Source organism: Pollachius pollachius, assembly GCF_949987615.1.
Source record: "Pollachius pollachius genome assembly, chromosome: 20".
In the NCBI taxonomy this organism is placed as follows: domain Eukaryota; kingdom Metazoa; phylum Chordata; class Actinopteri; order Gadiformes; family Gadidae; genus Pollachius; species Pollachius pollachius.
Genome location: NC_136953.1, coordinates 804,002 through 816,987, shown reverse-complemented (window position 1 = coordinate 816,987; position 12,986 = coordinate 804,002). Strand labels below are relative to the sequence as shown.

At 47.7% G+C, this 12,986-nt stretch overlaps 1 long non-coding RNA gene across 1 annotated transcript; it reads left to right on the top strand.

Annotated features, from left to right (window-relative positions):
• Positions 1 to 2,710: 2,710 nt before the first annotated feature.
• On the top strand, positions 2,711 to 6,378 carry LOC307090933. The gene is made up of 3 exons (XR_013812694.1): positions 2,711 to 2,851; positions 3,858 to 3,950; positions 5,337 to 6,378. It is a non-coding gene; the product is annotated as an uncharacterized lncRNA (long non-coding RNA).
• Positions 6,379 to 12,986: the final 6,608 nt, after the last annotated feature.

Below are 12,986 nucleotides of genomic sequence, written 5' to 3'. Positions count from 1 at the left end.
GGCGTATTATATTATTTCACACGCGTAGATATTAACTGCGAGCGCGCAAATCATCTCTGCGCGTGCGGGCAATCAGAGCGCTGCTCCCCGAGCGAGGAAAACAGCTCCTCGAGAGCTAAAAGATCATTTTTCATGCAAAGAAAACTAAACATTTTCGGGAGGAGGTTTGATAATGTTAGGTTTTTCCCAAGGGAAGGATAAAAGCATCGAAAGAGGTGAAAACCATCATAAGTTGGGGCATGTGGAGAGATTCTTTGCAACATATTTGCATGCAGTTGGTGTTTCAGAAAATCTTAGCAAAAATAAGGTTTGCCGTGCTATGCGAAAGGTTGTAGCTGCGCTCAATATATTGCTAAATGTGTTCGTGGTGTTTCCTAGATTCCTTCCCACTCAAACTGTCAAAGGAGGATTTTATACACTTTGAGGTAAAAAAAAAAACCCTCCGCCTCCATTAGAGAGTGGTAGAGTGAAGGTAGCGCGTCAGTTTTGAATTTCTGCGTGCGGGGTTCGTCTCCCAAGTGTTGTGCATTTATGTGTATCTTAAAAAGTCACTTATGTCATATGGAACACTTATTCACTAAAGTTTATGGAAATATATTTTTGCGCTTATTTCGAACTTCAACCCATGGTCTCAAGGCCGTGCTGGCACCACATCTAGATGGGGGTAAAAGTCCTGATGATGGACAGGCGAGATTTGAACACCGGTTACTGGTGTTCAGGTCTTATACTAATCCCCTACGCCAACACCGCTACATCCCAGAAGATGACAACAGGGTGTATTTAAATTAAATTCCTTAAATTATAGAATAAAGCAGGTTGGACATTGCTTTTTGCATTTTTAAGTCATCATCACTCTATTTGGGATTAATGGCGAACAATTCTGCATTTGCAAAGTTATTTTTTAGACAATATGCTGAATCGATTCACTTAGGAATTTATACGATTGGCTCTTTTTTGCCAGCACGCCTCCCTAGGCCTTATTATGTGCAACTGTGTTTCCCCAAGCTGTTATCTGATTCTTGAACTCCTCATAGGAGTTCATTATGACTATCTGTTCCTGTTGAGTGAAATATATTGCTCTTGATCTATCCATTTTGCAAATGTGAGTAAAATAACACGATAAACACCCTTTTTACGGGAATTTTTTTGTATTTGTCAATGCAGGTTATCAAAAGAAAGTCTGGGTATGTTCAGCGCACTTCGTAGTATACCCCACTGGTCTCACTGACATGAGCGACTAATAATGCACAAACTATGTCCTCTAAAATCTCGCCTACCACTATTCCCCTCTGTTTCAGTCCCTTCAGAATGTGCTGTTTCTGGTACCATTGCATACAGAGTGAACCAAAGCAGGGTTCGAGTTGGGGGGGGTAGTGGGAGCTGAGCTCCCATAGAGAGAGGTCTGGCTCCCATGAAGGCAGCAAACTCAAATATCTGTGGGACATACAGCAGCATAATATTGTAATTACAAATAAAGCTATTTTCCCTTCCACATGCAGAGTAATATTGACGTTAAGTAAGGGATAATGTATAGAACGCCAGTCATTATCGGTAAAATAATAAGCCTGACCGTCTGGTTCGACTTGAAGAGGCTTATTTTCGATAATGACCAGCGTTCTATACTATATCCCGCTTACCACATGGCTACTAGCCAAAAGGAAAAAATAGCTCCACACGGTGTGTCTTTTTACAATTTATTTGTTACAATTCGTAGTGTTGATCAGCGGGGAAATAGTTTGCCAATGAAGTTAACAGACTACTTGCGGAGTGATACGAAAGACGTGAATCAGAGGCAAAAAATCCACTTTCCTTGACAGCGGTCAATATATGCTTAGCAACAGTCAATTATCCAAAAATAATGGGCCGCCGGAAGTCGGGAAGGGCCATTCAAGTGAATGGAGCATTCTACAGCATTAAGAAGAGCCGTATAATAAAGATAAATAGCTTGACATGATGAGTAATAGTAGGCTAGCCTAAACGTGTAGTTAAAAGCATTGTGAGTACTACACCCCCCAGCCACTATGTGTGCAAACTATCAATTTGAGAGCTCAAGTCACGACCGTTGATCCATGCCGTCATTTGTCGGATGCCTTGATCAATGGGACAGTGAGCAGCCCTGTTCAAAAACAGTTGTGTAAAAAAATGTACGTCCACCGTGACAGTGTTGCTCACAACAGAGCTATGGCAGACCTGAAGAAAAAGGAAGTCCTTCCTACAATAGCTGTGGAATTAAATTCATCTGCTTTAAATGTGACAGCCAGTTCATTCAGGGCAGCCTATACTGTCGCAAAACAAAGATTGCCTTACAAGAAATTAAACCCAATTATTAAACTCAATTAGCTGAATGGTGCTTCAGTTGGCCCTTCTCACCGATCTAACCACTCCTGTGCCACCATTGTGGAGCATATTGCAGGTGAGATGAAAAAGAAGCTTATTTCCCACATTAGTCACTTGATTCTGCTGTCAGTGTAACGCTAACGCCGAAGTATTACAGAATGAATGCTCGACTTGACCGCTTGACAGTGATTCTGTTTACAATGCACAGCCGGCTTGTGAACCATGGGACATGCATGGACGAAGTATGATAAGAAGGGGAATATGTCTTCCAGGCCCAAGGCATTATTAGGTCCAACCCCCTGCTCTCACTTTCCCCGTATAAGGGCTGTGCCAGAGGTTTGGGGAGGAGCTGTCTGTGTTATTGAGGAAGAGAGGCAGCTGAAGTTGACAGGCGAGTGTGACAGTAGAAACACTTACAGTCCTGCTTTCTACGCTCCTGTAACTTTAGGGCAAGGGTTTGACCCGTGCTGAAGACCCACTAGAAGGTTTGGAATGGTGTGACTTATCGTCAATGGTGAGTTTATTTGTATGGTATGTCTGTTATTGCTTAATCCTGTGAATTATTAATCTGATACATTGCCAGTTAAACTCTGGAGCTGGGTGTGCTCTAACTGATGAGCTGTACTTTCTAACTGAAGTACAGCTCAAGTCATGGAAAAGACTAAATTATATTGCGTAGCATTAATGATTTGTCCCCACTATCTTGATAGCCTTGTGGCAGTAATGCGTGTGATTGATTAGCCCATGTAATTTCATGTTTAAGAAGTAGAAACCTGAGAAGTACGATGAAATGCTTCATTGCCTTTACCAGTACACAGTTACCCAGTTCACAGTTGAAGCACGACTTTTTAATAATATAAAACCAACAAACAGTTTCCCAACCAAAAAATAACAAAGTGTACTCAAGGATGACTCAGCACTTTTGGAAACCCACTCAAGTCAAAGGTCCTGCATGACGTGCCTTGAGGGTATTCCCGAAGGACAGCAGTGTGCTTCTGTTGAATGGCTCTGTATTCAGCTTGTTTTTTGTATTTAAAGTTGATCGATGGCTGAATGAGGTAACTCATGGAGAATGAGCCTGAGCCCTTGCAATGGCAGTATTATAATGTTTCGAACCGGATGTTGTCTGTGGCACTGTTAGTGTTTCTCGGAAAAATGACCGCTTATAGTAAAAATTGTTACCAAAGAGAAAGACAAGGACATCTCTTAGAAAATAGTTAAATCCCTTTAACAATATTGGAGGAGAAATATCTTCCCAAATGAATTAGTCCCAACCCCTATTTTGTGGCAGTGAGAAAGTATTTTGGTGATGGACAAGTGTCTTTCAAAATGTAATGTGTAGTAAGGCAGAAGAACATTGATCCATTCCATAAAGTCCTACTGCTACCACTACTGTTATTGTAGATGATGTATACTTGTGGAACGTTTGCTGGTTTCCTGCTGTTCGGACACCCGTCCAATGGTAACAGTGTATCAATGAAGCAGCACCTCCAAAGTGTCTCCCTTGCTCTTCCCCCCAGCCTGCAGGTACGCCCTGAAGAAGATCCGGGCTGCCGTCCGCAGTGAGGGGCAGCCAAAGGACTTCAGCGGTGCGGAATGTAGCAAGGTCAAAGGTGAGCCTGGGGCCGCGCAGACCCAATAATCCCGCAAACACGAACATCGGCCAAAAGTGAATCTGTTGTGTTGAAGTGGAGCTCTGCTCAAGGCAGCCTTCGGTGCACCAGGTGTACTTGTATCACACATGGACATGGGGAGTCTTCAGTGGTGCCTCACAGGGTTGTGGCGTTTGGGTATGAGCGAACACCGGTGTGTGTGTGAGCTCAACTGTGTGCAGGCGTCAACAGTTGTGTGGTTCCTGAAAGGTCAAAAACCGGACAACTTAGACGAATTAGAACAGATGTATTAGCAGCACATTACACTGAACACAGTTCTAGTAGTCTTCTAGTTTGGCTTAATAATAACAAATAAAGAAACCCCATCACATCCATAAAGCTGATCACGTAAGATCACACTGGTAATCGGCAGTGCAACAATAGTTACCCTATGACAACAACCACCCACATGACCGGCACCTTACAGGCCACCGTAGCTTCTCCTTTGTCAAAGGGAGGGGTGTGGAGAGGTTGGTTGGAGGGGATTCAGTTGGTTGCAATCTGCAACCTCACCACTAGATGCCACTAAATCATACACCCTGCGCCTTTTAAAATAAAAACGTAAAGGGCTTGCTACTGCCGATCCATACGGGCATCAAACAGAAAGTATTACACAGGCAAGAAATCGAATGAACAGTTACTTGTTCTGCTACAATGTTTACTCACGCTGAACAACAGGTAGGCGTGAAAGGTTGAAAAGAAAGGTGCATAAGTTGCTTTGCATATATTCACAATGCGCACAATGTGATAAGGGTATAGAGCCATGCCATACAGGGATACCCACTTAAAGCGGGGACTTTTAAACAGGTGTGGCTGTGTCTGTGTGTGATTCAGTGGGTGAGTCATTGGGAGTGTGTTTGCCTTTTGATTGGGTCTGTGTGCTTTGGTTGGGTGTGTTGCTGTTGTTTTCGGGAGTGGGTGTTTTGACTATGTGTGTGTGTGTGTGTGTGTGTGTGTGTGTGTGTGTGTGTGTGTGTGTGTGTGTGTGTGTGTGTGTGTGTGGTTCTCAGAAGTTACACTGCAAAAGATGTATTTGGTTGACATACTTTATATAAAGGTGACTGTTTCATTGAGAGGTGGGCTTCTCTACCTGTCCCTTCAAGTCTATAAATATGATACAATGATGTGGTTTCAACCGCATGCAACATGTTCACTAAATTTGGTCTCAGGTTCCACTAGACACACACACACACATCATTGTATTTCATCAAAAGCTAATATCTCCCCTTAACATGAATCCTCTTTCTTATCTCTAACTTCAACAATCCAAAAGCACACCTCCTGCCCCCTGCCTTCATGTGCGTCCTCCAGTCTGTCTTCACGTCTGTTCTGTCTGTCTGGCTCTAGGGAGGAAAGGGGGCAGTGAGGACGGGGCAGATGGGCCGGTCTTCATGCCAGTTCCGTCTGTAGAGGTGGCGCAGCAGAACGAGATGACGCACTGCGGCTCCTGAGGTTAAAGGTCGGGGAGGCCAATCCATGAGAAGACACACACACACAGATACATACACCCCCATGCACACACTGACACGCGCACACACACAAACACATACACACTGAACAGTTCCCCCACAACAAGCCCTCTCTTCCTCTTGAGGCTCACACACACATACTGGGATTCCATTAGGGTTTTATATTGAGGCTGTTAACACAAAAGCCTCTTTGTTCGTCTGACATTTGAGATATATATTAAGGCCTGCACACACACACACACACACAAACCCAATCAAAGGAACACACTGATACAAACATTATGTCTTCCATTTTAAGTCATCGGCCTCTTCGGAGACGGACTGCTCTCCCCCAACACCAGAAGCTCCTCCTCCACCGGGAGCTCCTCCCCCAACACCCAAAGCTCTTCCTCCACCGGGAGCTCCTCCCCCAACACCCAAAGCTCCTCCTCCACCGGGAGCTCCTCCCCCAACACCCAAAGCTCCTCCTCCACCGGGAGCTCCTCCCCCAACACCCAAAGCTCCTCCTCCACCGGGAGCTCCTCCCCCAACACCTCACCTCAAGCCGGCAGTGACAGAATTCATGAAAGCCCGATCGCAAAGTCCGCAAGGCGGGGCCCGGTCGAGGTTGGATGGCCTGAAGGCGTCTGTCGCTGGCACAGAGCTCGTCCCGCAGTCTGGGGGTTCACCTCGTCTGCTTCAGTCTTATTGTGATGTCTTTGTGATTATATCCACGAGGAGGACAATGTTCCCCAAGTGGTGTACAAGTCTGTAAGACCCATAGGAGTCAAAGTTGTATGATTATTAATGAATGGATATTTAGACATGTATACATATTTAATGAAATTAATGAATAAAAGGGAAAAACTTTCATTATTAACGAACATATACACTTCTGTACCTGATGCATCAATTTAAAAGATTCAATGATAATCAATGAACATTGTCGTTTTTTTAATTTCTGTATAATTAAGACGTCTGAGAAATGATCCCATGTGAGCCTAAGCTCCATGAACAAGCCAATTATGGTACCATCTCTCTACATATATACACCTTCATTTGACAGATAACAAGAACAATTTCCGTTTCATCCTCTGCATCATCACACCGCCTGTCTTCCAAGAGAAGAGAAGGTAAGACATAGAGCCCAATCTCTTCACAGAAGGGCGAGCATTAACAAAATGTCAAGAGAATCTGCTTCTGCTGCAGCTTTGAGACTTTGCACCTAGGACTGTTTGTGTGTGTGTGTGTGTGTGTGTGTGTGTGTGTGTGTAGTGTGTAGCCTGGGCTGGGCTGAAGCCACAAACAATATTTTCAACAAAAAATAAAAATATCAGTTTGTATGCATACAATAGGCCTATGTATGTCTGTGTGTGCGTGCGCACAAGAGTTACAAGTGTTGCTGTTTGTGTACTCTCGGAGCTTTATATCTATATAATATGATTGAATTTAACTATGATTGAATTTAATTGAGGACATTGCCTTCATTCTTGAATGTGTGTGTGTGTGTGTGTGTGTGTGTGTGTGTGTGTGTGTGTGTGCGTGCGTGCGTGCGTGCGTGTGTGTGTGTACTTTCCATTGCCTCCCAGTCCTATTACTTAGTGCACATCCTGGACTACAGATTGATATATGTCTTTGCTATTCCACTACAATCTGTAGCGCTCTGATTGAATTTAATTGAGGACATTGCCTTCATTCTTGAATGTGTGTGTGTGTGTGTGTGTGTGTGTGTGTGTGTGTGTGTGTGTGTTCATTTGCATGGGAATAAAAACTAAAACTCCATACACAATGTAGCATGTGTTATGAAATTGTCAATAAATGGTCATTGTAGTGCAGCGTGCACACCCAAACAAGTCTAGACTCAAACCTGATTACTTATCAGCCAGCGGGTGAGGAAATGACTTACCCTAAAATCTGAGTTTAAACCATGTTCTAAATCTAAACTAAAGCCTTGTTCTAAACTAAAGCCACATCCTTAACTAAAATCACGTTCTAAACTATAGCCACGTCCTAAAGCCACTTTCAAAACTAAAGCCACATGCTAAAATAAAGCCTTTTTCTAAAGCCACATTCAACAGTAAAGCCTCATTCTAAACTAAAGCCTCATTCGAAACTAAAGCCATGTTCTAAAGCCACTATTGAAACTAAAGCCACATTCTACACTCAAGCCTCATTTAAAATTAAAGCCACAATCTAAACTAAAGCCACGTTCCAAAGCTTCATTCTAAACTCAAGCCACATTCTAAAGTCACATCCTGTACTGAAGCCTGATCTCATCTAAAGCCCCATTGTAGCACTGTGGAAATTGCATTAAATTAAAGATACAATTTTCCACGTTGAGCACACAGTTGTGTGACTCGTTTATTTCGTTAGACTAAAAACGGAATCCAAAACGTGCTGCAAGTAAACATATCACGCATCGGGCTCCGCGTCATGAGATGCTCGTAATCCTTAAAGGGACAGTGATCCCTGAAACACCGAGACAGTAAACTACATGCCTAACACAGTGTAAAGAACAACACATAACAAAATACTGTAGGTGAATTATGTTACACTCACTACACATGTCCCCCCAGAATTCACCATCAGAAGAAAACAAAAACAAAACAGTCATCGCGGGGGCGGGCGTATTAACCGGCCACAACGGCTGCGTCGTACAGGAGGTCGAGGAGCCACAACTGCGGCAGGCGTCCCGCCATGACACGGGTATGAGGCCTGGAGTGTGGGAGTTCCGGGAGGGAGGGGAGCAGGGGGCAGGGGCAGAGCTGGAGGTCGTCCGCGTCGTGGGGGCTGAGCCAATTCAATGGGCCTGGCCACGTCCAAGTGAGCTGGCTTGAGGCGTCAATGGAGAGTCTCTCCGGCCTGCCGCCCATGTCCACCACAAAATGTTTGTCCCCCTTCTCCAAAACCCGGAACGGGCCCTCGTAGGGGGGGCGTAGCGGTCCCCTGTGGGCGTAGTGGGGAATGAAAACGTAGTCAGCCGTCCGAAGCCCAGCGGGGATGTGCGACTGAGGGAGGCCGTGACGGGAAGTGGGGAAAAGGTGCGAAAAGCCTTGCATTGTCCAGTAGCGTGGACCGCTGGAGAGTGGCAGACCAAGGAACGGTGGTGCCAGGGACGAAATCCCCTGGAACCCGCAGCGGCTGGCCATAAACAAGCTCTGCGGAGGAGGACTGTAGGTCTTCCTTTGGTGCAGTCCTGATGCCAAGCAGTACCCACGGGAGCTTGTCGACCCAGTTGCTGTCTTTGAGGCTGGCACGAAGAGCAGCCTTCATCGACCTATGAAATCGCTCACAGAGTCCGTTAGACTGTGGGTGATATGCGGTCGTGTGGTGGAGTTTCACTCCGAGGCTCTGTGCGACAGCGTTCCACAGCTCAGACGTAAACTGCGCGCCCCGGTCAGAGGTTATGTCGGAAGGAGTGCCGAAACGGGCAACCCAGGTGTTGATAAATGCCCGTGTCATTTCGACCGATGCTAGCGACGTCAGTGGCACAGCCTCAGGCCAACGGGTGGTCCTGTCAACCATGGTCTACAGGTAGCTGAAACCGTGAGAGGAGGGCAGAGGGCCGACCAGATCCACGTTTATATGGTCAAACCGTCTCTCCGGCACCGGGAACAACTCCAACGGGGCTTTAGTGTGGCGGTGCACTTTGGCCCGCTGGCACTCAAGACAGGTGTTAGCCCAGTCCCTAACGTCCTTCTTGAGGCCGTGCCAAACAAACTTAGCTGCAACCAATCTCTGTGACCCTTTCGAACCTGGGTGGGAAAGACCATGGATGGCATCAAAAACTTTTCGTCTCCATCCCGTGGGAATGATTGGGCGAGGACTGCCTGTGGAGACGTCACACAGGAGCGTGGTGCCGGCATCGCTAAAAACCACATCCTCTATTTTCAGCCCTGTTGTCGAGGTCCTCAGGAGTTGCACGTCTGGGTCTGTGGTCTGGTCCGCTGCAATGCGGTTGTAATCCAAGCCAAGATGGACTGCTCCTACCACAGCCCTTGACAGGCAGTCCGCCACCTGGTTGTCCTTACCGGCAACGTGCTGTAAATCCGTGGTGAACTCGGAAATGTAAGGCAGATGACGTTGCTGGCGGGCGGACCACGGCTCAGCCACCTTGGCCATGGCGAAAGTCAGCGGCTTGTGGTCGACAAAAGCGGTGAAGTGTTGACCTTCCAACAGGGAACGAAAGTGTCTGATGGCGAGGTAGAGACCAAGCAGCTCCCGGTCGAAAGTGCTGTACTTCTGCTCGTTGGGACGCAACTGATGGCTGAAGAAAGCAAGTGGCTGCCAGGCCCCGCCCACCCACTGCTCGTAGACGGCACCGACAGCGCAGTCCGAGGCATCCGAGGTGATGGCGATGGAGGCTGTCGGAGAAGGATGTGCCAGCATGGTGGCGTTCGCCAGGGCTGCCTTAGTGGCAACAAAAGCCTTGTCCCTGCTCTCAGTCCAGTCCACAGCGTGCTTGGGCTTACCTTGCAAGGCCTCATGCAAGGGTCGCATGAGCTGGGGGGCTCGAGGGATGAAACGGTGGTAAAAATTCACCATGCCGAGGAACTCCTGCAGGGACTTGACAGTGAGCGGGCGTGGGAACTGTGCAACCGCCTCCACCTTTGATGGGAGAGGGGCTGCACCGTCCTTAGTGACTCTGTGTCCCAGGAAATCGATGATGGAGAGACCAAACTGGCACTTGGCGGGGTTGACAATTAGCCCATGTTGGCTGAGCCGCTCAAAAAGTGTCTGGAGGTGCACCAGGTGCTGGGATTTGGACGTGCTCGCCACTAGGATGTCATCCAAGTACACAAAAAGAAAAGGCAGCTCCCGCAAAACAGAGTCCATGAGGCGTTGAAAAGATTGAGGTGTTTTTTTACGGCCAAACGGCATGCACAGGAACTCAAACCGACCAAACGGCCTGATCACTGCTATTTTGGGAACGTCCAGTGGGTGTACAGGCACCTGATGATATCCCCGGACAAGGTCCACCTTGGAAAAAATCACCATACCAGCCAGGTGGGCCGAAAAATCCTGAATATTCGGCACTGGGTACCGGTCAGGCGTCGTTGCCTCATTTAGCCGCCGGTAGTCGCCACACGGGTGCCAGCCGCCGCCGGGTTTGGGGACTATGTGGAGGGGTGAGGCCCACGGGCTGTCGGACCGGCGGACTATACCCAGGCGCTCCATGTTCGCAAACTCAGCCTTTGCAATGGCAAGCTTGGTCGGGTCGAGGTGCCGAGCACGGGCGTAGACGGGTGGACCAGTAGTGGCGAGATGGTGCTCCACACCATGCTTCACAGCAGACGCAGAGAAAGTAGGCTGAGTGAGGGCTGGGAAACCTGCAAGCAGACGGTGGAAGTCATCTGAGGTGGAGAGCATGCTAGACAGTCGTATGGAGTCAGCCCTGCTGAGCGTGCACGCATAGGAACAAAATGTGACGGCGTCAATCAAACGGTGGTTCTTTACATCCACCAACAGTCCATGCGCACACAAAAAATCGGTGCCGAGGAGGGGAACGGATACCTTTGCTGTAACAAAGTCCCAGCCAAACTGGTGGCCTCCGAAACACAATTCAATGTACCTCGTTCCATAGGTACGGATGGGGCTACCATTAGCAGCTTCCATAGGGGGGCCGTGGCCGTCGGTCACCATGTCCAAACGGGAAGCAGGCAGGACGCTCCTCTGTGCTCCCGTGTTGCACAGGAATCGCCGTCCGGAGATGCTGTAGCGGATGAAAAGCAGCCTGCCAGCACGGCCGACGCTCATGGCCACTACCGAGAGCCGGCCCTGGCGTTTCCCAACCCGCCGTAACTGCATGGCGGACGGCATTTAAGAGCCTTCGGTCCAAACTTTGCATGGTAGAAACACATGCCTGAAGACTGCTGCGGGCCTGAAGACTGCTGGGGGTCAGAAGACAGCTGCCGACGAGAAGTGGTGGCAGCGATGAGCGTGGAGTCGTCCAGTGTCACAGGAGCGATGTGCGCGGGAAAAATCGCGGCCACACAGTGACCTTGTCTCACAGTGCCTCTTCAGCCAGCCTCCGACAGTCAGTGATCATGGTGTTGGCTAAAGCAGCCCTCACTTGGGAAGGCAGCTGACGCAGGAAAAGCTGAACAAAAAGAAAATCGTGTTCGTGCTCGCCCATGAGATCCAGCATACGGTCCATGAGCTCAGACGGTTTGCTGTCACCGAGCCCTTGAAGTGAGAAAAGCCTGCTGGCTCTCTCAGCGTCCGACAGTTCAAACGTCTTTAACAGGTGGGCTTTGAGTGCCGCATACTTCTCCCTTGCCGGAGGATTTTTAAGGAGGCTCACCACTCTGGATGCTGTCGAATTTCCAAGAGCTGACACAACGTAGTAGTACCTCGTCATATCCGCGGTGATCTCCCGCAACGCAAACTGTGCTTCGGTCTGGGCGAACCATGCCGACGCCGACGATTCCCAGAATTCGGGGAGCTTCAGAATAACAGCGTTCGCGGTCATGGTCGTGTTGTGTCCCTGGATACGTCCAGCAGACTAACGTCGGGGTCACCAGTGTGGAAATTGCATTAAATGAAAGATACAATTTTGCCCGTTGAGCACACAGTTGTGTGACTCGTTTATTTCGTTAGACTAAAAACGGAATCCAAAACGTGCTGCAAGTGAACATATCCCGCATCGGGCTCCGCGTCATGAGATGCTCGTAATCCTTAAAGGGACAGTGATCCCTGAAACACCGAGACAGTAAACGACATGCCTAACACAGTGTAAAGAACAACACATAACAAAATACTCTGAATTATGTGAATTATGTTACACTCACTACAGCACATTCTAAATTCACATTCTTTAGTAGAGCCATGTTCTCATATAAAGTCACATTGTAATTTATTCTAAAGTCAAAGCTCTAATCTGAAGCCACATTCTGGAAACAGTCTAAACTAAAGCTACGTTCTAAAGAATGCCACGTTCTAGCATATTCTAAACTCGAGCCTCATTCTAAACCCACATTCTGAAATAAAGCCACATTGTAAACTAAAGCATGCTCTAATCTTAAGCCACATTGTAAACTAGAGCCAGGTTCTGAAATGCGTTTTGACAACATTTCTAGCGATAAGTGTGCATTTAATTCGATATTGTTAAACTGCGACTTCTGCCACCTTCTGAACCCGCTCCTGTCTGACTACCAGCCGGCTGCTGAACCCGCTCCTGTCTGACTACCAGCCGGTTGCTGAACCCGCTCCTGTCTGACTACCAGCCGGTTGCTGAACCCTCGCCTGTCTGACTACCAGCCGGTTGCTGAACCCGCTCCTGTCTGACTACCAGCCGGTTGCTGAACCCGCTCCTGTCTGATTACCCAAATGCCTTTGAGCTCATCTGCCTGGTCCCTGCTTTACTCATTTCTTTCCCTCAGTAATCACCTTTATGATTTACTCCTCTCTGTATCCTTGTCTCTGTGTTGAGCCTTTGAGTCCACTCTCTCAATATTCCATGGCAGTAATCTAGGTCAATTACTGCCATTACCGTCCGTGAATGCACACAATGTTTAGTTTGTTAGTGAATGCAACGTTTTCTATCGTT